Below are 26,084 nucleotides of genomic sequence, written 5' to 3'. Positions count from 1 at the left end.
ATTTGTTATCTAAATCCAGAATTTTTAAATTTTTAAAAAGAGGTTGCGGTACTATTCCCGTTGCTGAAATTACAAGTGGTAAAATCGAAATTTTTTCTAAACACCAAAGATTTCTCATAGCAACGGAGAGCTCTAAATATTTATTAATTTTTGTGTTATATGTCTGTGTTATATTATGTGAATTTGGAACAGCTATATCTAAAAGATATGCTTGCTTTTGTTGTTTATTTAAAATTATAATGTCTGGTCTGTTATGCTTAATATGAATGTCAGTTAAAATTGTTCTATCAAAATATAACTTGTAACTGTCATTTTCCAAACAACTTTCTGGTGTATAACTATAATGTGGTTGTGTATTCTTTAATAAATTGAATTTAACAGCTAAATTCATGTGTATAATTTTAGCGAATATATCGTGACGTTTTTTATATTCGTTTTGAGCCAAAACGGTGCAAGAAGAAATGATGTGTTCAATGGTTTCCCCTTCAGTTCCGCAAATCCTACATTTATCAATGATCGATTGTAAACCGCATATGTGTTTTTTATAATTTCTTGTATTTATAACACGATCTTGTATTGCAAATATAAAACCCTCCGTCTCAGGGTGAATATTTGATTTCTTAAGCCATGCATGAGAGGCCTGAATATTAACTTCTGGTTGTTCCAGTTCTTTAAAGTATCTCCCATGTAAAGACTTCTGTTTTATATTTGCTATTGTGTCAGGTATATTTGGCTTAACAATGTCTGAAATTATATTATCACTTAAATTTAAAGGTGTGTAGCCTTTATCGGCTGAAACCAAAGCATTGAAAAAGGTGTTATCACGAGCTCTATTGAGGAAATAATTTTTTAGTAAAGCAATTTGATTTTTTAGCAGTATTTCTAGATTTGAAAAACCCCTACCACCGTTTTCGCGTGGTAAATTAAATCTTTCAATAGCAGATTTAGGATGGTGTTTACTAAATTTAGTAAAAAGAACTCTAGTTTTAATGTTTATGTTCTGTAAATTAGTTTTGGACCATTTTATAACACCGAAAGAATAGGTCAGTAATGGAACAGCATATGTATTAACTGCTTTAATTAAATTATTACCGTTTAATTTTGATTTTAAAATAGATTTAATTCTTAAATAAAATTGCTTTTCTAAATTTTCTTTTATAATTGAGTGTTGAATATTAATGTCATACAACATGATGATATAAACCATTCACAATTATTTCAAATTCGGACTATCTATGAAAATCTGACATTTTAGTTGGCAGTATTGTGATTTGTCTTAATAAATCTATTTTAGGTTATAATTCAACCGAACACTGCTCCCAAGTTGTTACATTTTTTAAATAATTGAACGCAATAGGAACAATAATCGTAAAATTGTAATTGATATGAAACATACATATTTGAAGGGCAGTTCTGGGTAAATTCTGATTAACTAAATTAATGACGGATTAATGCGAATATTTAAAAACGAAACGTTATATGACAGGACCTGACGCCAATCTAACAAAAAAATATCGCGGCCTCCTGCGTGTTTAAAATAATCGTGAACGGCATATATGTTATGATATTTACGATCGTTTTACAATGGAGCATGATTTTGACGACCAGTTTTTTTTTGCTCGCGACAGTATGTTATTCAAAATTTCAGCTTTTGTCTTCAAATTTAGTTCTTGCGAGTTGTGGAGGGCGCTTATTATTTATTGCGATTGGCCGATTGGCGTATTGGCGGGATGGCGGGGTGATTTGTGATTGGTGGTCACGGTCGCAGCGTGCAGGAGCAGCTAAATCACAAGTGTGCGCGCAGGCGCCTTTGGCTTTAATGATATACCAACGGCGCTAAATTTGAAGGAATTATTACGTGGTATTATAATTACATATATTGTTCAAGGAGCGACGAAAATAATATATTTAAACGAAGAGAACAGTTGAATGTTAATTGATATATTTATACTTTTTGAACGATCTCCATTATACCATATAACAAATAAAAAAAAAGTAAACAATTTAATCTTGAATAAAAATTAAAAATAACAAGATGTTCCAACCAGATCATATTATTTAATTTGAGTAGTTGTAAATCGTCAGGATATTATACGGGATTGAATGAAAATTAATCAAGTAATTTTCGTCAGTAGAGACGAAAGTTAACGTTATGGGATTTTCTTTTACTGGTGACGAAAGTCAGGTTTTCGCTGGAGTATTCCCTACCGAAATAGTTATTCCTAAAAACAGTCCGTAGAAAAAAAATTAAGCAACCAGGCAATTATAAAAGGCGGCCACTTTAAGCGTAATTAATGAGTTAGCGACTTGGCGGGATTTTAAGAGCCAATTCTTTAGTTTTTTCTAAGTGGCGAAAAAGCCAAAGGCGCCTGCGCGCACACTTGTGATTTAGCTGCACCTGCAGCGTGCAAGCAGAAAGCCGTTTTTGTTTTTGTTTTGGACTGGTACTGACTGGTGTTGTGGTGGTGTTCATGTTCATGTTCATGTTTAAGTTCAAACTTCAAAAAGTGAGAGGAGTGAGAGTGCGACAAGTGGAATTGTAAGTTTTTCTTTTCATATTTTGTTTGTTAAGGTCAATATTGATTATATTTTTCATTATCACGGTTATAGTGGCTCACTTCCAATAGTTTGTTTGCTTACGGTTAAGATTTACTGGTTGCGAATGCAACGCGAGTAGCTTCATTTTTAGGTTATGTTAACTTTTTGTAAAATCGAAGTTTTTGCCGGACGTGTTTATTATTTATTCTTTTGTATTTTATAGAGTGAATTGTGCCGATCAGTGGACCGTTGTGTGTGAATTTTGAGAGATGAGTTATCGTTCAGGATTTGATATTTTGATACCAACAAATGGAGTCATCAGGTTTGGAAGTCACTAAAGGGCACCCGAAACAATTAGCAACTCACGACTGAATGGTAAGTTTCTAAGTATTTAAATGTGGCTTTCTCAGAATATGATAAATATGTTATGTAAGTGGGTATTTATCTAATTATCGCAGGTCATCGTTGGAGTAAATATTGGAGCATATTGAGAATAGGTCAATTATTTGACATGTCAGTTGCAGTGTTTGTAAGAAACTACCCTGCATTTGTGTAGTGTAAGATACCTCAATTTGATTTCAAGAATAAGAAAGATTACCCAATGAAAGATATAAGTTTTACATATGACCAGAAGCAGTGTTAACTAATATGTCACACAGATTTGCATACTAGAGCTAAGTACAAAGACAACATTGCCAATAAAACAAAATTTTCTTGTTATCAAAAATAGGTAACTCTTCCAAAGTTTTTATAATCTTTCCAAAATTTGACTCCATTTGTGGTCATGTTCGAGTATAATAAATTATTCCCTGATTTGACAAACCTGGGTATTATTGGATCAGAGAAAGAGTAAAGTTTTCTTTGTCATACCACTTCACTTTTTGCTTTATAGTGCCCACTTTTCCATTGATCATTCATCTATTGCATTTTATGGAAAAAGTTAATAATAGTTTGCCATATGCTTACATATGGTTTGATTTAAGGAAGCTGTGCTGCAAATTGTACCACTATAGCTCCTAAATTGTAGCGGCAATTTTACCGTAACTAGAATCGTGTGTGTAGTAAATTACCTATACCCAAAGTAATTTTTGTCTTTATAAAAATAATGATGCAGGATTGTCACATACAACAACGAGAAACTTTATTGAAAAGGGAATAATTGTACTTTAAATGCAAACATCACAAATGAAATGCTTTTGCGCCTTTTTAATAATCTTACATTGCTTGTATACAGGGTATTTCACGAGTGATAATGGGCCGGAAATTACTGAAATTAAAATATTGAAAATGTATTGTGGGTTGCATTTTTAATTCCGTCGGGATCATTATCCCTATATTAGTGAAATACCTGTATTTAGCACTTAATTATATCCTCTAACGCCACAACATTAAACAATACTAGTCTTCATTTGTTGTTTCAACGATTGGTTCAAAAGAGAATTCCATATTGACGTTAGAGGTGTTCACTGGCCCAATAAAAACAAACTAGCCAAAGCACATAAAACCATTTTTGCTCCGAATAACATATACTATTTTTTCTTCAAACGTTCATAACAAATTGTTTAAGACATGTTAAGAAACCAGGTAGGAATTTCAAATGATTTAGCTAGTTTACTTTACTGCCGCTCATCAGCGGAGATAATAACTTCACGGACGCCCTCAGCGGAGATAATAACTTTATCTGCCGCTCGTCAGCTCGTTAGATGGCATGATAATGAAGTGACACTTTAGCATGATCAATGCAGCAGGATAATGTCATAATTTACGGACATTTGAAGAAAATAGTATATTATGTTATGAGGAGCAAAAATGAAGTTCTATGTGCTGCGGCTGGTAGATTGGCTGCCGAACGCAGTGAGGCAGACAAACCAGCCAAAGCACATTAAACCATTTTTGCTCCGAATAACATATACTATTTTTTTTTCAAACCTTCATAACAAATTATTTAAGACATGTTAAGAAACCAGGTAGGAATTTCAAATTATTTAGCTAGTTTACTTTACTGCCGCTCAGCAGCGGAGATAATAACTTCACGGACGCCCTCAGCGGAGATAATAACTTCACGGACGCTCCTCACCGGAGATAATAACTTCACGGACGCTGGTCAGCTCGTTAGATGCCATGACAATGAAGTGACACTTTAGCATTATCAATGCAGCAGAATAATGTCATAATTTACGGACGTTTGAAGAAAAAATGTTTTTTCAAAATTTCGTCCCCCGATTCTACTCTGAACTTCAAGAGAGCACCAAAGTTCCCTTCGTTCGAAACATTGGAATTATACAATGTTTGAAGTTGTGCCGATTCCCGATGACCTCGAAGTACAATGTTTTGTTTTCCACAAAATAAAATCGTGTCTACAATGCTTTTCAATTTTAACGATTTTCACGAATTTTATCAGATAACGCCGCGGACATTTGAGAAACAACATCTTGGGTTTTATTTTGATAAATTAAAGTAAATTGTTCTCCAGCTTCTAGAGCATTTTATGATACAGGGTTTTTTCGTGCGAACGAAAATATTTCTAGAGCTTTTTTCCATTGCTTCAACGGTTTACCAACAAGTGCACCGAAATGTTTATTATGTGCTGACGATCTCGCAAATATTACGCAATATTTGCAAAAAGCACCATCATATTTTTTAGAGTACACTAGGGATGGGACATCGAACACAAACATCGATGTTCAATATCGGTGTTGACATCGGTAACGACCATTGATGGGTAGGAAACATCGAACAAAAAACATCGATATTTTGAAACATCGATGGTATTAAAAATTGGGGCGAAAATAGTCATTTGAACATATTAAATTAATAAGTTCATAAAAAACACTGTTCAGTTTCAACTCAACTCAGACTCAGAAAGCAATTGCGATGGCAGCGCCGCAGCGGAAAGTGGAAACCGATCAACCGATCCCGATCTGCGAAGTCAGGGCCAAATATACACTTGCACTTCCCAGAAGGGCCGTTCACGTCATCTCTTGGAAACTGTATTCCTGTTTGTTTTTTTTTTTTTGTCGATGTTCGATGTTTTATTACGAACATCGATAAAATATTGACGTTTGAAAAAGAATACCATCGATGTCAAAATATCGAAGATTGAAATCAAAACATCGATGTTCGGCTAACATCGATGTATATCGCCCATCCCTAGAGTACACCAGCCACTGAGAAAAACACTATAACCAATTATCCTGATTTAGGAAAGGCAAATCTTCTGTCCGGGACATAAGGATTTTTGATAAGGTTATATTTAGCATTATTGCTCATCCATTCTTGTCCATTCTTTATCTTGGTGAGTGGTCTTTGGGAAATTTTCAGCCGTCAAGTTGAATTTAGGGATCTTTGAAAGTTCCAATGGAAAAGTGCGTTGGTAGTTGTTGAAAAATATTCAAATATTACAATAATGTACTTACAGAGACGCCGCAAACTCTTTCTATTTATTATTTTCCGGGTTAAATTGCTCATCATTCGTACGCACCGAGACGACCGAGACATAACCTCAAACGTGTCATCTTCATATCGCATCGTTTTCTAAAATTTTAATAACTTGCTTGGGAATTTCAAAATGTTCTAGGCCGGCCACACACTTTCGGGTCAAATTTGGTCCGGTTTATGGTTTAAGAATCCGGTTCATTTCTCACACCCAAACTTCTTTGCAATATTGCCCGGCACGGGACGGGAATAATGTTCGGTCGACGGTCGGATTGACCGACGACGAACGCCGATAATTTTCATATCGAGAACGGTTAAATTTAAGAATCGATGTGTACGGCTTACATATTTACATTTCGCAACATAAGATCGTGAGATTTGGACATGAATGCTTGACGAAGATTCTGAATCTGAATGACAGCGATGACAGTTAATATTTGATTTACACGACACACAGATTTGGTGGAAAAAGTAAAACTTACAAAGCTACCCATGGCTTGCTTGATCGCATCGACCACTCACCAAGATAAAGAATGGAGTATATAAACCTTTTCGCATACTTCCCCAATGTCTACATGTAAGAGACTTGTAACTTTATTAGAAGTCTCGGATAAATCGCAACTCTCGTTACTGATACTGGTAGAGGGAACAGCATAGTCGAGTTTCAGTTGTTTTGCGTTTGGCGCATCTTGTGAATTTTCGGCCTTTCTTTTAAAATAATTTAAAAGGCTCACTTTGTAGTTTTATCTAGACGAGCAAATAAATTACGACAAATTAAAAATCAATACAGCATTATCCATTTGTACTTTACCTGCAAGTTTTTTTTAGTAATCCAAATGTCCTATAAACTTAACCACCCAGGAAGCAATAAAGCTGTCGCCTTGTTGACCCGAAGAAATTCCAGAGAATCGGCCACGGCTACTGCCACTGGATAACAAAACCGATGTCTGGTTTACCGTTTAGTCAGTAAATCTCTTTAACTTCCAAGCATTAAACATTATTGAAAAAATCAATTTGTTTTGAGGGGCCCCCGGGCCCCCTAGCCCCCTCCCCCCGTCTGGTTACGCCACTGGAGGTGTTAGAGGTATTCCATTAACTCGTGAACCAAACCTGCACGAGAGCGGAGTCAGCTAGGGATAAAGTGAATTCTAAAAACATCATCCTTCGAAAATTCTCAAAATGAAACTGTTTCAATTAAAAATATTTCTAAATATCATAATTCCTGTAATTTGATAAAGACTGATTCGTTCAAATTAAAGCCCAAAACACAACGAAAACGTAAGGAAACACAACACCAGTACCACTCGAAAGCCAGACTGAGAATGAAAATATTTGTCTAATGTTTTTGGGTCGCCCAGTATCTAACGCAGCGAACAAATTTGGCCGTTTTGCGCTGGTTTACGAGATAATGGAAGACCTCTACTAGGGTTGGGCGTATAAAAGAAAAAAATCGATTTTTGAATCCGATAAAAATCGACGAACTTGTTATCGATTTGGTGAAAAATCGGTAGCGAAAAAATCGATTTTCAAAAAATCGATATTTAATACAGAATTGCAGTAGGTAGTGAAATATTGTCAGGAGAATAGCAAAAAAACAATATAAAAAAAATTTAATAAACAGAAAAGTGTTTGTTTGAACAAAAAAAATAACATTCTGAGGTTACAACATTAATAAAAAATATAAAATAAAATCAATTGAGTTTCCAATCTGAAAATTCTAACGAATTCAAGAACAAGAGTTTTGATAAGTTTTTGCCTTTTAAGCGATTGCGGTTTTCTGTTATTATATTTCCCGCCTTAGAAAACAGTCTTTCGGAAGGAACGGATGTCCCCGCAATGGACATAAAACGACGCGCTAGCACGTAAAACTGCTCACATTTGTGCTTGTAACTTTCCCAAAATATTATTGGGTTATCTGTCAGAGCTATTACGCTCATACTCAAATACATTTTGAACTCGGGATGAAGTTCTCCTTCTCCAAATTCCGTTACCATTTCAGCTGACTTTGACACCACTTCTTTGTGAAACGCCCAAAGATCCGTTGCACTTGTTTTATTTTGTTCAACTTCAACATTGTTTTTAACGCCTTCCACACAACCATTCAGATCTTTAAGAGCTTTGTTGAGATCTGCTATTGCTGAAGAACAAGCCAGTGGATTAGTAAAATAAATTTTTCTGAATCGCGGATCCATTAGTGTGGCCATTGATAGCAGTTTTACACTTTCAATTTGGCCAAATCTTTTATTAATCTGCTCAAGAATTGCATTTTTAAATATCCGGCCTTCATCAGTCTTTGGAATTATTTTTTGACTAAAATTATGCTCTAGACAATGAACTAGAGGTATTATTCTACTTGCCGTGACGTAATTTTCTCCGCAAATATCGGTTGTTGCTTCTTCTAAAGGTTTTAATATCTGTAATAAATCTTTTATAATTTCAATGTCACCTCCTGTGGGAAATGGAGAAGCTTTTGGGTGTTTTATAAAAATAGGAGCTATATATTCTGACAACTGTATAAATCGAGCCAACATGTCATACGTGAAATTCCAGCGGGTTTGGACACTCTGTATCAATTTTAATTCTTGTTGATTGGATGCAGTCTGTTGTTTTCTGAGTTCATCTGACACATTGACATTATGTTTTGCGTAGGTGACAATTTCTTTAACCTCGTCAATAATCTTTTTAAACTGAGGCTCGCTTAATACCTTTTGAGGGACAAGATTTAACGTATGGGCAAAGCAAGGCAAATGCTTGCTTTTCCCATACCGATCTGAAATAGCTTTTACAATATTTGCCCCATTGTCTGTTACTATGGCTACTATTTTTGAGTCTGTAATTCCCCAAAGGGCTAGTGTATCTGATAGACATTTTGCTAAATAACTAGCTGTGTGACTTTCACTTAATTGTATCACACCAATATTAATACTTTTTAATGTTACTTCTGATAAAAAGTGAACAGTAATGCCCATGAAACTGGTTGTTGTCATTGTTTCAGTCCAGCAATCAGTCGTAATTGTCACTGAGTCAACATTCTTTAAATTCTCTTTAACAAACCCAGACAGTATTTCATACTTTTCATAAGTTAACTTTGTTATGGTTCTCCTACTAGGAGTCTTATACAGGGTTATTATAAATGTTTGTAGTCAACGAGCCCATGAAAACAAATGAAATTTTTTCTTTTGCCGTTCCATAGTTCAATACGAAAATGATACGAAGTAGATTATTATTCTTGACATTAGGAGGTTATGTTTACCTTCAAAAAATTCTTTGAATTATTAACCACAACAGTGAAGATTCGTTTAAAGAGATTGTTCCAACGTTTTAATACCGTGAGTAACAGTGACTTAAATCCATCAAGACGGGATTTGTTATCAAAGTGAATTTTAAAGTTCATATGGTTCAATCCATCTCATACGGACAATAAAATTTAATTTTCTCTATTTCAGTTTTGTAAACCTATCCACTGGTGTTTAACCACAGGTGTGTAGAACTGAATTGTTGCTGTTAAATTATTCAATGGGTACTGAATCATTTTTGTTTTAAAAGTTTCGAGGAAACAATGTTAAATACCACAAGATTCCAAAACTGTTGATGGAAAATGAGAGAATGAAATCATTGTAAATAGACATTTTATTTATGTGTTATATGGCAACAAATTAAAGCTATTTAACTGTCCAGTAAGGTTTTATTGTTGTTAATGTGCATTAAATGATTTCCAATGTTATAATGTGGAGGAGCAGGATACAGAAGATGGGCGACGTCAGACAGGTGCATGTGTTGATCCAATCTGGAATAGTTGTTAATGAAATCAGCAACAAATATGGAAGAGGAGGTATACTTATTAGTTCTAACATCTCCCTGAGTACAATCAGGTTATGAACTTACAGCAGGACCACAAGGGCGTAGTAAAGGGGGAGGCCAGGTAGGCCCGGCCCACCCCAGAATCCTTCTGGGCCACTCCAGAATAAAAGTAAAACACATTAAAAACAAGATACATCTGCAATATCTATCTATCATCTGTCTGGTTTAAAGTCTGGCCCACCCCAGCAAAAAATCATTGCTACGCCCTTGCAGGACCATACCTTGTTGGAAAAGAATGACAAATCCAAAGTTCTGTTATCATTTAGGTTGTTTAAAAACCAGCTGCAATATGCAACACGACGTGGATAATCTGCTGGTTTCAGTTCTTGAAACAATGACATTTTATAAGGGTGCAAATTTAATCTTTTCTTCACAATTTTCTGACATGTGCTCAGTGCTACACCTGACTGTGCTGACAGCAATGATGTTCTGGGATTTTGTTCCATTCTCTCTCTCAAAACTTCACCAACTTGAAGCCTTCTCGATGACTTTTCCTTTGAAGCATCTCTAGTTTTGTCTATTCACAATCCATCGAATGTGGGTCATTAAAGATTGTTCCTCTATCTCTAAATTAGGAAACTTTGCGAGATATTGATCCTTACATGATTGCATTCTGTTTTCATCTCGTACACCATTTTAATAAAATGAAATAATAATGAAAGTAGTCTGTTCCACGGTGTACCCCATTGCAATCCTAAAAATCCTTTTTATCCTAAAAAAAATGTGTTTAGGAGAAACTGATAATTAGAAGAGAGAATTTGGAAGAGAACAGTTAACCTGAAAATAAATTTACTTGAAACTTACAGAATTTTACTAACCTAACCTTGATCACTGTTGTATACTCATCGTCGTCGTCTGTGGTCTTAACACTCTTAACTTTTACTAAAGACTTATTTTGATTCGAAGGAAAAAAATGCGGTAATCAAGTGATTTGACATTAACAGCGACTTTTACCGTTTCAGTTGGTCAGGAGCTCACTCATACCAATATTCCACTAGATACAGTGCAGAATCGAAACAAGGCGGCACAAATTCATGACCTACTTGGACTACAAACATTTATAATAACCCTGTATAATGGGGCAGTTGTTTTCATAAGATATTTGAATCCCTCTTTCTCAACTGTCCTTAAAGGTAAATTGTCCTTGGCAATCATGTAGATTATTCCATTTGTGATTTTTCCTCCTTTTAACCCACCATCTACAAAGTAACATTAAGTTCAATAATTTCATTTAATAAATCAATTTTTACCACTAAATGACGAGATTTCTGAAAAACTTTCACATATTCCTTGCTGTTTTTGTCCTGCAAATGATTTTTGGGACTTTGTTGAACTAGAAGAAGCAACTGAGCAGGTTGAAATTGAAGGAGTTGCTAAATGTAAGCAATGAGGACTTTGATTTAATTGTCAAATATTTGAATCCAAGGATGAACAGTCAGATGCTGTATCCAACTGAGATAACGTTTCAGAAGTTTCAAAATGTTCCACAACTTTACTTTTATTTGAAACCTAAAAACAATAGGTACATAGTCTCTTAATTAATGAAAATAAATGCGTTGTCTTTATTTACCTTTCTGTTCTCCACATTTATGTCAACATCTTTGTGATGTCTTGTTATATGTTGTTTAAGATTAGTGGTAGTTCCACTATATTTAATAATACGTTGGCACAATTTACATTTAACACCGCCACTGCCATTTTCTAGAGCTGGGCCGATACCGGAATTTCAGATACCGATACCGATACTCCGATACTAGCTTTCAGATACCGATACTTCAGATAAATGCATCTGAAATTTTATTTCACCTTGTTTTTACATCACAATGTAAATATCATGTAAAAACCATTATCCTTGAACTAGATTGAGTGGTAAATAAAACAGAAAAATGGATTATGAATAAATAAATTAATATATTTAATTTTATTTTATTAGACAAATGAAGAATGAAGATTAAAACAAAAACACATTTCTAAATTATGGGTGTAGGAATATTAAAGGTACACAATAATGAAAAATAAAATAAAACAGTTAAATTTAAATCAGCATAACGCAAAGGGTAATTCTCCTTCAATATTTTGCGAAAAATTTAAAATCCTTTGCCTATTTTTCCAAGATCATCCAATTTTTTTTAAGGAAAATCAATTGTTTCACATGTTCTGCAGTCAAACTCGTCCTCTTACTCGTTACAATACAGCCGGTTTCCGAAAATATTTGTTCGGAAAATACGGAACCAGCTGGAATAGCTAGGTAATATGCTGCTAGTTTCTTTAAATGAGGGAACCTTATTTCCTTTTTCCAGAATTCCACTGGATCTGACTCCAATGGTTCTGTCCTCTCATGAAAATATACGGAGATTTCATTTTCAATATCGCGATCAATATTTTTATTTTTGCTAGTTGTACCGGTTGAATGTTCGTCTGATTTGTTTTTAGAAAGAAGTAATTTTTTGGTAACAGCAAATAATGTAATTGTGCCCGCTTCCTCGGTTTTATCAAGACTATCAAACTCTTGATACTGTTGTGGTGATTTTTCATGATCATCAGCATAACGCAAAGGGTAATTCTCCTTCAACAAATCTTTAAGCTCGTCTTTTGTTTCATCTGAAAATAGTTGCGCTTTGTAGCGTGGGTCTAAAGCAGTGGCTAGAATATATGTTTCGTTGTTTTTTATTTCTCCAAACCTCTTAGAGATTTGGGATGAAATTTCCTTCGTTGCCGCTGTAACATCTGTATCAGCATCATCTTCAGTCAAATAATCTTTCATTATAGTTTTTAGTGATTCTATTAAAGCCCATACATCAGACAGACCCGAACTATGTTTGCTAAAACTTTTAGTTGCCTCATAAAAATGCTTTAGAATTTTTAGTACATTTTCTGCTAGTGACCACTCAGCCCTACTCCTATTTTTGAAATTAGCAGATGATGAAACCATAGAAATAGCGCTTTTCTGATCCCATAATCTCTCCAACATTATATAAGTGGAGTCCCATCTTGTTGGTTCATCTTGTAGCAAAGTCTTCTGCTTCATTCCTAACGTTTTTTGTGCAGAATGAAGGGATTTCATTGAAGAAACAGAATGTTTAAAGTGTGTTACTATTGCTCTTGCTGAATGCAGCATAGTTTTATAGACCCAAAATTATTAAGGCATCCAGAATTCACAATCAGTTGCAAGGTGTGTACGGTACAACCTATATTTTCTAAGTGTAACTGTCTCATCGCGGCTTTCATGTTAGCGGCGTTATCGGAAAGTACAATTTTCACCCGTTGTTCTATACCCCATTCTCTGAAAGCTTCTCTTAGGTTCTCGGCTATTGAAACCGCATTGTGTGTTGCTCCTTCAAAGCCAATTACATCCAACACGACATGATTTTTTTTTAAAGTATTATCAATGAAATGTGCGGTTACGCTAATATAGTCGTGATTGCCTTTAGCTGTCCAAATGTCTGTGGTGACGGCAAAACCAAATGCGGTGACAGTATTCAGATGTTCCCGAAGTTTTTCTTTAGCTCGTCGATACAATTTGGGTACAACCTTATCGGAAAAATATTTGCGATTTGGTATTTGGTACTTAGGACATAATTTGTTAATTAAATGTTTAAAGCCATCGGATTCGACAAAGTTGAAGGGAAGTGATTCTGTACAAATCATCCTAGTAATGGCATTATGGATAGCTTGTGCCTTTGGATTATTAATGTCAAATTTTTTTGTTCTGTTTAGGAATGTTTGCAAAGTAGGTTGCATGACAGTTGTATCCCTGCTCTCAGTAGTGAGAGTAACAGAACTTGTACTAGCAATATACGGCAACGATAATAAAGACATATTATCATCATGATCTGATTCTGAATCAAAACAAAAGGCAAAATAAAAAAAATATAACATCTCACTATCAATAAAAATTGTTACCTTCAGGCACAAACAAATTGGTAGTTGGGTCATCTTCCATTTGGGCGTCGTCAGCATCGTGTGGGTTTACTTCTTCTAGTTCTGCATTGTGAGCATCAAATTTAGAATGTAAAGTTTGAGATTGAGAAGTTTGGGCACTATTTAAGGTTCTTTTGATAGCTAAAATAAATAATAACTAATAATAACTACGATATGTCAGGTAAAATCAACTTAATCATTCAAATTAATAATGTTTAATAGGCTATCCTACCTGCTGATGTTTCTGTGTTATATTTGGAGCATCGCTTTAAATGTTTCGTCAAATTGGAAGTATTAAAATTACGACTGTTATTACCTCCTCTCGAATACTGATTTCCACAATAGTTGCACTTTACTGTGTTACTCTTGTTCTTGTCGATTGTTTTTGTAAAGTGCTTCCACACGTGCGACATTTTCAAACTTGTAATACTAATAAGTAATAAGTAATAAAGTATAAAGACTAATTAGTACCTAAACCTAAGTCACAACTTACAAAATTAAGATCAACCAGCATGCATCCAGATTCCAAACACCACTGAAAACGCCACTGTAAGTGTAACACGTCCACAAGTTATTGTCTAGCCAGTTTTCTTGGAAAACCAGCGTGGGCGCTTTCCGGCTTGCCGCTTGCTCAATTAAATTCAGATATTTTTCAGATAAAAGTATCTGAAAGTTTTTTGGTATCGGCACGTATCTGAAGGCCTGCAGTATCGGCCGATAACCGATACTGAGTATCGGTATCGGCCCAGCTCTACCATTTTCAATTAAAATGTAATATGTCCACAGCGGACTTTTCTTTCTTCTCATCATCTGTATTGTATAAAAATAAACAGCACAATAAGCAAAAAATGTTCTAGGAAAATTTACCTACCTGTATATCTATTTATCAACAAAATAAGATAAACACTTGACTAAATCCCACGTGTTGCGTTGTTACTCACACTCACAGAACACATGGAACACATTTGTACATTTGTTACTCGGAGTCTCGCGCAGTCGCACATTACGCACGTGATCAAGCGCACCGTTCACACAACCTCGGAGAGACAAAACAAATTCGGATAAGTTCGGCGTGAATGTTTTGTTCAGTTTTTCTTCTATTTTTGATTGGAATTTGCATTTATCAAAAAAATCGATTTCGGACAAAAAAAAATAAATTCACCAGAAAATCGTTTAGTTTGAAATCGATTCAAAAAATCGTAAACTTAACAAAAAAGAATCGATTTACGAAAGTATCGATTTTAATCGCCCATCCCTAACCTCTACATTATTGGTGCGTTCGTTTTGAAGCTCGGTAGAGTTGGCCGCGCGGGGACCGAGCAGATGACGTCACATTGCCCGCTCTGGCTGAGAACGAACGTAAAAGTGGAATGTGGATCCGGTGAAAGAGGACATAACCTCAAACTTACATGTCAAAACGTTTGCGGTGTTTCCGTCATTATTATTGTGAATATTTAATAAAATAACCGAGCTTCAAAGATAATAAACGAAGATGGATGACAATTTTATATTGCAGTTTGTGCAATTTTTCTTTGACGACGAGGATGACGACGACGATAACACCCGTCATACTTTGGAAAAAGTGCCTAATTATGCTGAAGAAATTGTTCCACGTTACACAGACCATCAGTTCCAGTCACATTTTAGAATGTCTCCACAAACGTTTGAAAATCTGTTGATTAGACTGTACAATTTAGTAGAACATAACATAGTTGGAAGGGCTGGAGGAAATGTAGAAGTGTCTTTAGAAAAACAGTTGCTGGTTGCTTTATGGTACCTTGCAAATATTGAGAGTTTTAGGTATTAGTCATACATACAGGATTATTCACGTAAGATGACGAGCCTGACCAGTTAAAAATGCAACCCAAAATACGATTTATAAAGCTATCTCGATCCCTATTACATTATCGTAATGCATATAATAGTTATTTACATAATTAGTGGGATAAAAGCAATATTACAGGACTCGAGTGTGAAGATTGCAGATGACGAGGGCGTTAGCCCGAGTTCATCTGTAACACACGAGTTTCCTGTAATATGCTTTAGCCCACGTGTTATGTACAACATTTTATCTACGGCTGCGAATTATTAATTAAAAAAATCAATTTTTGGCAAAAACGTCAAATTTGACATTTACAAAAATGTAACGTTTTAACGAGTTTATTGTAAGAATGCGTACACTTTTGTGTTAAATTACAAACTGCTCATTAAACTGTCACGTGTAACTTCTTCAACGGCCCAGACAGAAGAGAGCGCAACCAAGATGGCGATCTTTGTGCGCGGGCGGTGGGGAATACCTCGTTGGACAGCGTCCCCTATCGGTCGTCTTGTTACACTCCCCCTTTGGATTCCACTAGCTGCCCTCAGGTGGGATCCAACTGGGCACGCTCGGCTTATGTTTGGACTTCTCGTGGTCGAGCAGCACCTCGACGGCCTCGACGAACTCCTCGGATATGGCGTGGAGGAGAGCGTGGTTGGTTCGGCGTTGTTTCGTCTTCGGGGCGGTCATCGGGCTGCGCTTTCCGGGGGCGACCTCGTCGTCGGAGAGGCGCAACAGGTTCGGAGTGGCTTTCACCTACGGATGACACAAAAGGTCTCAGTGCCGAGACGTGGTATTTACCCAGGGGACGCTCCGGGTCATCTACCGCAGCCACCACGTAGGCGACAGGGCCCTTCTTTGCTATGACGACGTAGGGGCCGTCACGTCGTGGTGCGAACTTGCTGGTATACGAGTGGGAGGCCCTGCTTAGGGCGTGCACGTCGACGAGGACTCGATCGCCGACTTCGAAGGGTGGACTAGGTCTTCTTCGCAGGTCGGCGTACTTCTTGACCTTGTCCTGCTGCCGCTCGTACGTTTCGCGAACGTCCTTTAAGATGTCAGTCATCGTCCTCAGGTGCGGAGTTATCTCCGGGACGAAGTTCTCGTTATCGAGGACGGCACGCAGATCGTGGTGGGCCTCCAGGGGGGTTCTCAGCTCGCGGCCGAAGCAGAGGAATGCTGGTGTCTTTCCGAGCGCCGCGTGTACGGTACTATTCATGGCGAACCTCACCGAAGGTAGCGCAAGGCTCCACCGGTCGTGTGTCTTTTCTACCGCTATTGCTAGCTGCACCGTCAACTCGCGGTTTCTTCTCTCCTCCGGGTTGGCGGCCGGGTAATACACAGGGGTCAGGATCTGCTCAATCCCCAAACAGTAGGCCGTTTGCTGCATGATCTCGCTCACAAATTGCGAGCCGTTATCGCTGATGACCTTGCGGGGTGTCCCATATCGCAGGATCACTTCGTCGACTAGACATTTGGCGCAGGCCTCAGCTGTGGCCTTGGCTAATGGGAACAACTCCATCCAACGTGTGGCGGTATCTTCTATTGCGAAGACCCACCTCTTTCCATCAGAGGTAACGGGTAATGGACCGTAGAGATCGATCGCTAGAGTCTCGAAACGTCGGGCTAACGTAGGGGTCTGTAAAAGTCCAGTGGGTTTCATATTGGAGAATTTGTACCTCTGACAATCTGCGCACTGCCGGACATGTTTTCGAACATCATGCCTCGGCGTGGACCAGAAGTAGTGTCTGCTGACTTTCTCGATGGTCCTTTCCACGCCTGGATGGCCGGCCCGGGTGGAATCGTGGAACTCCTTCAGGACCGCAGGAACCAGTTGCTGTGGTACCACCAGTTGCGGTTCTTCCGTTTCGGAATCAGGAACGTAGCGGTAGAGGATACCACCGGACATGACATAACCGCGGTCGGTCCAACGCGCCAGACCCTCGTCGGCACCGTCTTCGAAGCATAGTACAATTTTCTTAAGTGTTTCGTCTTTCGACTGCTCGTTTCGCAGTTCTGTTGCTGAGACTGTGGGGATATTGATGGACGCAAAGCAGGCTTCCAACTTGGAACTTGCGTCAAGATCGGCGATCGGGGGACGAGATAACATGTCAGCTACCACATTTCTTCTTCCAGGGATATAGTCGACGCGCAAATCAAATGACTGCAACAAAAGAGCCCAACGTGCTAACCTACCAGATGGTGATCTCAGTGACATTAACCACTTCAGGGGCTGGTGGTCGGAGGCCACTATCACTCTTGCGCCTTCTAAGTAGCCTCGAAATTTTTGTACTCCGAAGACAATCGCCAGAGCCTCTCTCTCTGTTGTTGTGTAGTTCTTCTCAGCTGGTGTTAACAACCGGCTCGCGTATTCCACGGGTCTCTCGTCCGGGCCCTCCCCCTGTAGTAGACATGCCCCCAATGCGTAGGAGCTGGCATCCGTTCTCAAGGTGTACGACAGGCTGGAATCTGCCTGACGTAGTATGGGCGCCGCACTGAGTAAATCCTTTAACTTTGCGAACGCGTCCTCCTGTGCCGTTCCCCAGGTCCACACTGCCGTCTTCTTGGTCAACTCCGTCAGAGGTTTGGCGACATCTGAGAATCCTGGTACGAATCTTCTAAACCAGCTGCACGTCTGAAGAAAAGACAGCAACTGCCTCACATTCCTTGGTGCCTCCATGTGCAAAATGGCGGAAACTTTATCCGGGTCAGCTGATATCCCTCCCTTCTTTATGATATGTCCGAGAAATTTAACTTCTGCACACGCGAACACGCACTTCCTCCGGTTCGCGCCGAGTTTGAATAGTCTTAAACGGGTGAACACCTCCTCCAAGTCCTCTAAGTGTCTGTCAAGCGTCGGTGAGAGTACAATGATGTCGTCCATGTACGCTACCAGAAACACGTTAGGTAACCCCGCTTTAAACCTGTCGATTAGCCGTTGGAAGGTCGCTGGCGAGTTACGCAATCCAAACGGCATCCTCAAAAACCGATAGAGTCCGAACGGCGTGACAAATGCAGTTTTATCGCGGTCTTCTGGTCTTACGGGGACTTGCCAAAATCCACTCTTAAGGTCCAACGTGCTCATGTAAAAGCTCTGTTGAGCAGCGTGCAACACGTCGTCAATTCGCGGTAGCGGGTAACAGTCTGGCACCGTCACCGAGTTCAGCTTTCGAAAGTCTACGCACACGCGGAAACTGCCGTCCTTCTTTGGGACCATTACCACTGGGGCTGCATATGGAGATTCGCACTCTTCGATGACATTTTTTTCAACCATTCTCTGGATCTCCACCTCAAGGACTGCCCGCCGCTGAGGGGACATGCGATACGGGGTAGTGGCTATGGGGCGATCGTCGGTCAAAGTTATGCGGTGTTCCGCGTATGGTGTGGGTTCATCACTCTCCTCGAATACTTCTTTGTGGGAATCAAGCAGTCGAACCAGTTGGTCTTTCTGAACTTTGTCCAGCTCCGTACCCTCGTCATCTCGCAATGGCTCTAATTGGACGGTGCTTGCCGCCAGGGAGACTTCCTTTTCACTAACTAAGGGGCCCCAATTTGGCTGGCCTCTGAAACGCCACTGCATCCTTGGGAAGTCCAAGATAACGTCAGCCGCTTTGATGAAGTCCATACCCAGCAGAGTCTTGCCTCGGCTGTGTTCAGGTATGGCTGTAACAGAAGCGTGTACTATTCGATCGTTCACTTCTACCTGTACTTTATAGACTTCGGTGGCCATCTCCACAGGTTCTCCATCTGCCATCGTCAACTCTTGCGTCAACCTAGTGAACGGCGCTTTTATCCGCTTCAGATGCCCGTATAGGTTGTGTCCGGCTATACTACGGCTAGCACCCGAGTCCACGTAAGCGAGTCCTTCTTTTCCGGCGATTGTTACCGGCATGAACGCTCTGCAGACATCACCCAGACCTGCAGTCAGTATCTCGGCGGTGGTCGAGTTCCTCCGTTGGCGTTCGTTCGGGCACTGCGAGCGCACGTGTCCCAGTTGGCGACAGCCAAAACAAATTTGCCCTGGATTTGTTCGCGTCGTGGTCGCTTGACGTGCTGGGGTGGCTTCCTGACTCCGCGCGAGCTTCCGACACTCCTTCTCTGTGTGTCCATGGGCTCCACAGTATGAACACTTCGGGCGGGTCTTGGTTCCTTTTTCGATCTCTGGGATTTCTTCCTCCTTCAGGGCGTCCTCAGCTCCTCGCGTCTTCGCGATAAACGTCTCGAAGTTGTTAAGTTCGTCTCGGGGAACCAACCTTCGGATTTTGCTGCTGAGAAGCCCATAGATCATGTCGATCTGGTGGATCTCGTGAAGGGGAGGCGTGGGGGATAGTTTCGACAGCAGCGCCCTCGCACTGTTTACGAACATGTCTGTAGCCTCCGTGTCTTTCTGTTGCCGGGAAAACAGCTCCCTAAAAATTTTGTAATTTGGTTTGACCTCACCAAAGCTTCGCCGCAGCGCGTTGATCGCGGTCTCCCAGGTGTCCACGGTGGCCTTGGTTCCCTGCCACCAAGTCGCCGCCGCTCCGTCCAACAGCATCGCCAGCCCTTTCAACGCATTCAAGTCGGAGACACCGACGCAGTCTTTGTATATCGTCACGGCGTCGATGAAGGCTGCAACAGATTCTCCTCTGGCTCCTGCGAACCTACTTTTGCAGTCAGCAAGATTCCCACTTGTAGTCGGGAGCGTCGGGCCTGATCCGGTCTTCAGACTGGCCAACAGTCTCTCAAACTGCTCCGGACTCATCACGAGGTTTCCCGATGTGGCGTTTCCTGGCATTCTCGTTGTTGGTTGCGTACCTGACCTCAAGCCGTATGCGTGTGGTTCGTTGCTCATTCACAAAATGTTCCTGGTTGAAGTGCAAAACCCTTATCTTCTTTGGTCGTGCGCGTCTCCCAAGGCCAACTTCGCTCAGCGCTGAAGGACGACGGTTTTTCTGCTCTTCTTTCGCAGTCTGGATTTTCACTCTCTGGGGTGCTTCTGTTCTTCTAAGCGCGACTTCTCAGACCAATCCCGACTGGTGCTTGAGAACGACGGCCTTTTCTTCCAACGGTTCTTCGCAAAACTCACGTGTTTGTTGAAAACGGTTCTTCACAGTTCGAGCCCGAGTTGGAGCGCCAGTGTAACGTTTTAACGAGTTTATTGTAAGAATGCGTACACTTTTGTGTTAAATTACAAACTGCTCATTAAACTGTCACGTGTAACTTCTTCAACGGCCCAGACAGAAGAGAGCGCAACCAAGATGGCGATCTTTGTGCGCGGGCGGTGGGGAATACCTCGTTGGACAGCGTCCCCTATCGGTCGTCTTGTTACAAAAATATATTTTGATAATTGTTAAATGTCAGTTTCAATCGTTTTAATTCAAAATCAAAGCAACAAGATTGAAACAATTTGCTCAATACCAGGACAACCAGCTAATTCTGTTTGTAAACAACGCGTTGTTTTAAATTTTTCATAATTGAGAACCGGGTCGTTTACGTCTTATCGCGGCTCTCGGAAGTGAAGTGACTTCGAAAAATGTACATTAGGGTTACCCCGACGTCAAGTGAGAAAAGTACCAGAACCTGGAATGGAAAGGTGTGTGATCCTGTTTCGAGGACGACCTGGACTGCAAGAGACGAGCGTCTCTGGAGGTGTCACTGCAGTTTGCGTCGTTTTTCCAGTATGACGTGTATTACAAAGTGGTCTCTTGTGCGAGTAACCCAAAAGAGAGTAGTAGATGATATCATTAAAAGTGGAAGTGAGTCTTTTTGTGCCAAGCCCAGAGATTGAAGACCGAAACGAAGTCGATGCCGGCTACTGGGCGAACAAAATGCAAGGACTGTGTTACGTATTTACAATAAGTACCTAGCTTTTCTTTTGTATTGTTGTATTTCAATAAATTTTGTCTGTTTGCTTCTAAATAAAAATGCGTTAGGTAATGAAACCAGTGCGGTAATGAACTACATTACGCAACTCAAATGACTGTAAATGAGTGTGGTAATAACGACTTATCCAAGCAGCCGTAGATAAAAACATATTTTTTGTTCGACACTGTCAGAATTTGAGAATTTTCTCCTACGTGAACGGATTTTGATAAATTTGACAACTTGTCAAAACGAAAACGTCAAGCTAATTTTAAAGATTTTCAGGGTTTGGAGCCTTTGGGGGGGTTCGTCGAACAAAAAAACGTTGTATCCAACTCGTTCTTGTGTAATTTGGGCTTTTTTGGCACTCGTGGACCTTTAAAACTCTCGTTTCACTCGAGTTTTAAACTGACCCACTCATACCAAAATACAACGAATGCTTTGTAAAATATATTTTGGATTGCATTTTTACCTGGCAAGACTCGTCATCTTACGTGAATAACCCTGTATATGTCTTTTAGTGTGTGTAAGAATTGTATCATTGCAGAGGAGTCGCAGATCGTTTTGGATTAAGTAAATCTACAGCTTGGCGTTGTGTGCATAACGTGTGCTGAACATTCAGTACCACATTGTGTGGTTCCCAAATGAAGCACAATGCAATATAATTATTGCAAATTTTGCTAGAAAAAATGGGTTTCTAGGAATAGTAGGTGCCATAGATGGAAGTCACATACCCATAAAAGCTCCTACAATAAACCCAGCTTCTTATATCAATAGAAAGAACTTTCATTCTGTTTTATTGCAAGGTGTGTGTGATAGCAAAAAGTTTTTTTATGATTGTTATGCTGGAGAAGCTGGCTCTATCCACGATGCATGTCTTTTCCGCAGATCAGAATTAGGTCAAAATTTGGGCAATAGACAGTTTCCACAAAATGGACATTTAATTGGTGATTCGGCATATCCACTAGTGAAGCAACTTTTAGTTCAGTTTTTTTTTAGCAAAAGAGTTTTGGCAGCCGAACATACAGCTAATAATATTGTTTTCATGTGAAGAGCGAGAGACGGTGCTTTAAAAGATCGTGTTGCTTCATTGTAACCAGAAATTATGCGGCTGGCGGAAACTACTTTATCAAAGTGTTCAGGTTTTAGCATTTCAAGCATGGAATTAATTTTGTAAATATCTTGAAGTGGAATGAGAAGTCTTCCCAATTCCCTTACTTTGTTTGAAACCGCAATTTTAATATGTGGTCTTTTATGTTTGCGCAGGTAGTCTTCTGCATATTGACAAATTATTGGGTCACTTTTTTCATTCAAAGATATTCTGTCAGCATGCATTTTGGTAAACACTTCGGATTTTAATCTTGTTTTTTTAAGAAATTTTTGGCGAGATTCAGTAGAAGCAATCATTGTCTGACCCTCGCTTGCAAAATTGCGTTTTTCACTTTTTTCCTTATTGTAATAGCAAGTTAGAGCATGCCTCCGTGACGAATTTTTGTTGTACAACCCCTTACAGTAAATGCATGGAAGGTAGTCTGTTGGGAGAACCTTATCTTCATTTTGTTTTGAAGTGGGTCTTTGAACAGGCCTCGTTATATTCTCACCAATTATCGTAAAATTCCCTTGTTTTCTTAGGAGATCAATCATAGCTTTTCTTTTCGGATCACGTTTTGGCTGTTCAAGGATTTTTCGCACACTTTCTTCTTTTGCATGTTTTCTAAAAAGATGCCTTGAAAAATTAGTGACATCTTTGTCACAATAGGCGCAGAGATCCTTTTTGTCCCATACTCTTCCCTTCCGTAAGCTATGTTCCACAGGATTTTTATTTAATGTTCTTCGAATAGAGCCCTAAAAGAATAAAATTTTATTATTGTATACAAAGCTGTAATTTTGTTTTTTTTTAAAGCAGGAAAATGTATGTCACTTTCAAAAACACAGGTGGAGTTAGATTCTTTGTTTAAATTTAGCCATCTGTTTTAATTTAAATTTCGGTAATTTCTTTAGCTAAAAGAATTAGATGCAATATATCTACCTACTATAAAAACCTTGTAAATAGGTTAGGTACTTGTATTGTTGCATGCTATTAAAAATACACATACCGGTAAATTACAGTCTGATGTATCTGTGGGTTTTGGACTTTTTGAAAGCAGCCTTATCTCGTGCCTTATCGGTTTTTTCAAACTTTTGATAAGATTTGGTACTTGAGATTCCTGGGAAGTGTGAAAGTATATAGGAGACGGTATGGGAATTGATTTGCTTGCCTCTGTGCAACCGCTTTCAGAGCTGACACCATCCTCCTTATCCGCTTTCCAAGAAACCTTAATAAAAATTATTTAATCAACGAGAATATTTGATTTAAAATTCAAGCAAATAAAACGCTAGAATTGCTATTTCATACCATAACTTTATGATTTTTTTATCAAAGACAAAAATGTTAATATAAGAATACAGTGTATCAATACTGAGATTTTAATAACGGAAGTGGGGGTTTCAAATGAAGCAAATCTTATGTTATTCCGCTGAAGTTTTTACGCAAAATCAAAAATAAAAAAATATCCTCTTGCAAACTAAATCCGGGGACATACTGTATAATATTTTACTACTTACTGATGAATCTACAAACGGTTCCGATACATCCGAATTTTCGTCATCACTTTCTAGATCATTCTTTTCGGCATTTTCCTAAAAATAAGGTTATATTATAAGTTTTGTAAAATCATCAGTAAAGTTTAAAATAGAGATAAGAATTAAGTTACTTTCACAGTTCTGATTATTGAAATTGAAATACGCCTTCCAGAATTTGAAATTCTCCCCGAAACCGACTACGAGATTTTAATTTTAAAGTTATTATTAAATGATATTATGAGAGCGTAACTAATGTATTATTACGAGTAACTAACGTATTATCAGTAACTAAAGAAGCTGAGTTATTCCAATATTATGGACTTCATAATTATCAATAAATGTGTAACATTAAGTGATCATAATCGTCAATGATACGATAAAATTTATAATAGCATTATGCGATGTTTTTAAGAAAATCGCTGAGGCAGGTCGATTTTATTTTGAAAAAAGCCATCCTGTGACGTGTAACTTGTTTAAATAACGTCAATGGTTTTTGTACAATGATGTCATCACCAATTTTTGTAATTAACAACCCCCAAATTTTTACCAACACGAGTGTAAACATTTTGTGCACTGCGCTTAATAATGCAGGGCTGATTTGTTTCATTTCAGCGCAAATTCCCTGCGGTCGATCGTCTAAATTCTTTGGTCGCTTAAAATAAACCTTTGATTTTAAATAACCCTGTAGAAACAAATTACGTTATTTAAACAAGCTGCACGTCACAGGATGGCATTTTTCAAAATAAAATCGACCTGTCCAAACGATTTTCTTAAAAATATCACATAACGTTAAGTATTATGAATTGTATTCCGAACTTTATGAACGCACTGTATATTTTAATACATAAATCGCAACATACCTGAAAATTATGACCTGATGTTGACGGTCGTGGGCTAATTTGAAGTGGTCTTAATTCCTCTAGTACAGGTTCTCCAACACCTTTAATATTATTCGATACGTCATTGTTATTACTTTGGAAATTCTAAAAAACACGTCACTCCTTATAATACTGCAAATTATTAAAAAATAATTTTACCACTTATAGGTAGTTGCTCTAAATTAACCTGAAGTGATTTTAATTGGTTTAGCACTGGTCTTTCAATATTTTGGATGCCTTTTGATATTGTACTTAAATTATCTCCCGTGACAATATTTTCCTAGAAATATTTAAAATGCCAATTCTTACGACTATGAGGTATTATTGGCATTATATATAACTTGTAAAATTAAATTAATTATAACCTGCAGGTATGACTTTGTATAATTAGTTTTTGCATATTTGTCCAGGTAGAAAACACGTGCAAAATAACATGTACTCGTACCTATCTTTTATTAAAACACACCTACCCTTTGATCACAATATGGAGTGTGCAATGGTTTTTGTATTTGCCTTGCTCCTTGCCATTTTTTAAAATGCTCCCAAGGGTCTTCTGCATATTGATCTTCTAAATAATCGTAATTACTATATTCGTCCGAGTTTTTGTCTTCTGATCCCTCCACTATTGAAAAAAAAAATCAACCAGATTAACAGCCGATTGGACCGTCATAGTTTAAAATTAAGGAGAGCTTAAAACCTTGGTTACAATTATTAAACTCGTAGCAACAATTGTGTTTAAGCTTGGTTTAAAAATAAGGAACGTCGGTGCAACCGGCCATAAATGAAATATGATAAAGTCACCTAATTTGAGACACGTTGATTATCATGAGACAGACGACGCTTTTTTCAAAATAAAAACTTATTGCTTTCCTCTGGGTTGGAATAGGACAATTAATGGTATTTCATCTTGACGATAAAGAAGCGTTTATTTAAGGGCGTCAAAAGTTTACAGGATATTTTTATTTTTACAACATGAAGGATTCTGTACCGGGTGAGTTAAGTTTTACCGCCCCAGAGCAAACACCCTCTTCTAGTGGATTTATAATTTTTAAAAATTCTAGGAATGATTTATGTACCGCTGTAGAATAGCCTGTAAAAATTTCAAATTAAGGTAAATATTTTTAATTCAATACATACTTCTACACTTCTACAGAACACGTTGACAT

The 26,084-nt window shown here is 38.4% G+C and overlaps 3 long non-coding RNA genes across 7 annotated transcripts; 1 reads left to right on the top strand and 2 right to left on the bottom strand.

Annotated features, from left to right (window-relative positions):
* The first annotated feature begins 2,400 nt into the window (after positions 1–2,400).
* LOC138126112 (uncharacterized) lies at positions 2,401–22,029 on the top strand. Its single transcript, XR_011157633.1, has 4 exons — positions 2,401–2,539; positions 2,762–2,913; positions 15,272–15,555; positions 21,966–22,029. It is a non-coding gene; the product is annotated as an uncharacterized lncRNA (long non-coding RNA).
* LOC138126228 (uncharacterized) lies at positions 9,586–10,935 on the bottom strand. Of its 4 annotated transcripts, none has more exons than XR_011157697.1 (2): positions 10,639–10,935; positions 9,586–10,546 (listed from the first exon to the last, which is right to left on the bottom strand). It is a non-coding gene; the product is annotated as an uncharacterized lncRNA (long non-coding RNA). The 4 variants fall into 4 exon arrangements; XR_011157695.1 differs by having other exon boundaries at positions 9,586–10,528; XR_011157698.1 differs by having other exon boundaries at positions 10,653–10,935.
* LOC138126229 (uncharacterized) lies at positions 13,253–14,509 on the bottom strand. 2 transcript variants are annotated; one of them, XR_011157700.1, is made up of 4 exons: positions 14,249–14,509; positions 13,988–14,184; positions 13,738–13,896; positions 13,253–13,673 (listed from the first exon to the last, which is right to left on the bottom strand). It is a non-coding gene; the product is annotated as an uncharacterized lncRNA (long non-coding RNA). The 2 variants fall into 2 exon arrangements; XR_011157699.1 differs by having other exon boundaries at positions 13,258–13,896.
* Positions 22,030–26,084: the final 4,055 nt, after the last annotated feature.

The sequence above is a fragment of the Tenebrio molitor genome, chromosome 3 (assembly GCF_963966145.1).
Source record: "Tenebrio molitor chromosome 3, icTenMoli1.1, whole genome shotgun sequence".
NCBI classification, from domain to species: domain Eukaryota; kingdom Metazoa; phylum Arthropoda; class Insecta; order Coleoptera; family Tenebrionidae; genus Tenebrio; species Tenebrio molitor.
Note: the sequence above shows the minus strand (reverse complement) of the source record. Positions and strands in the feature narration are given on the sequence as shown.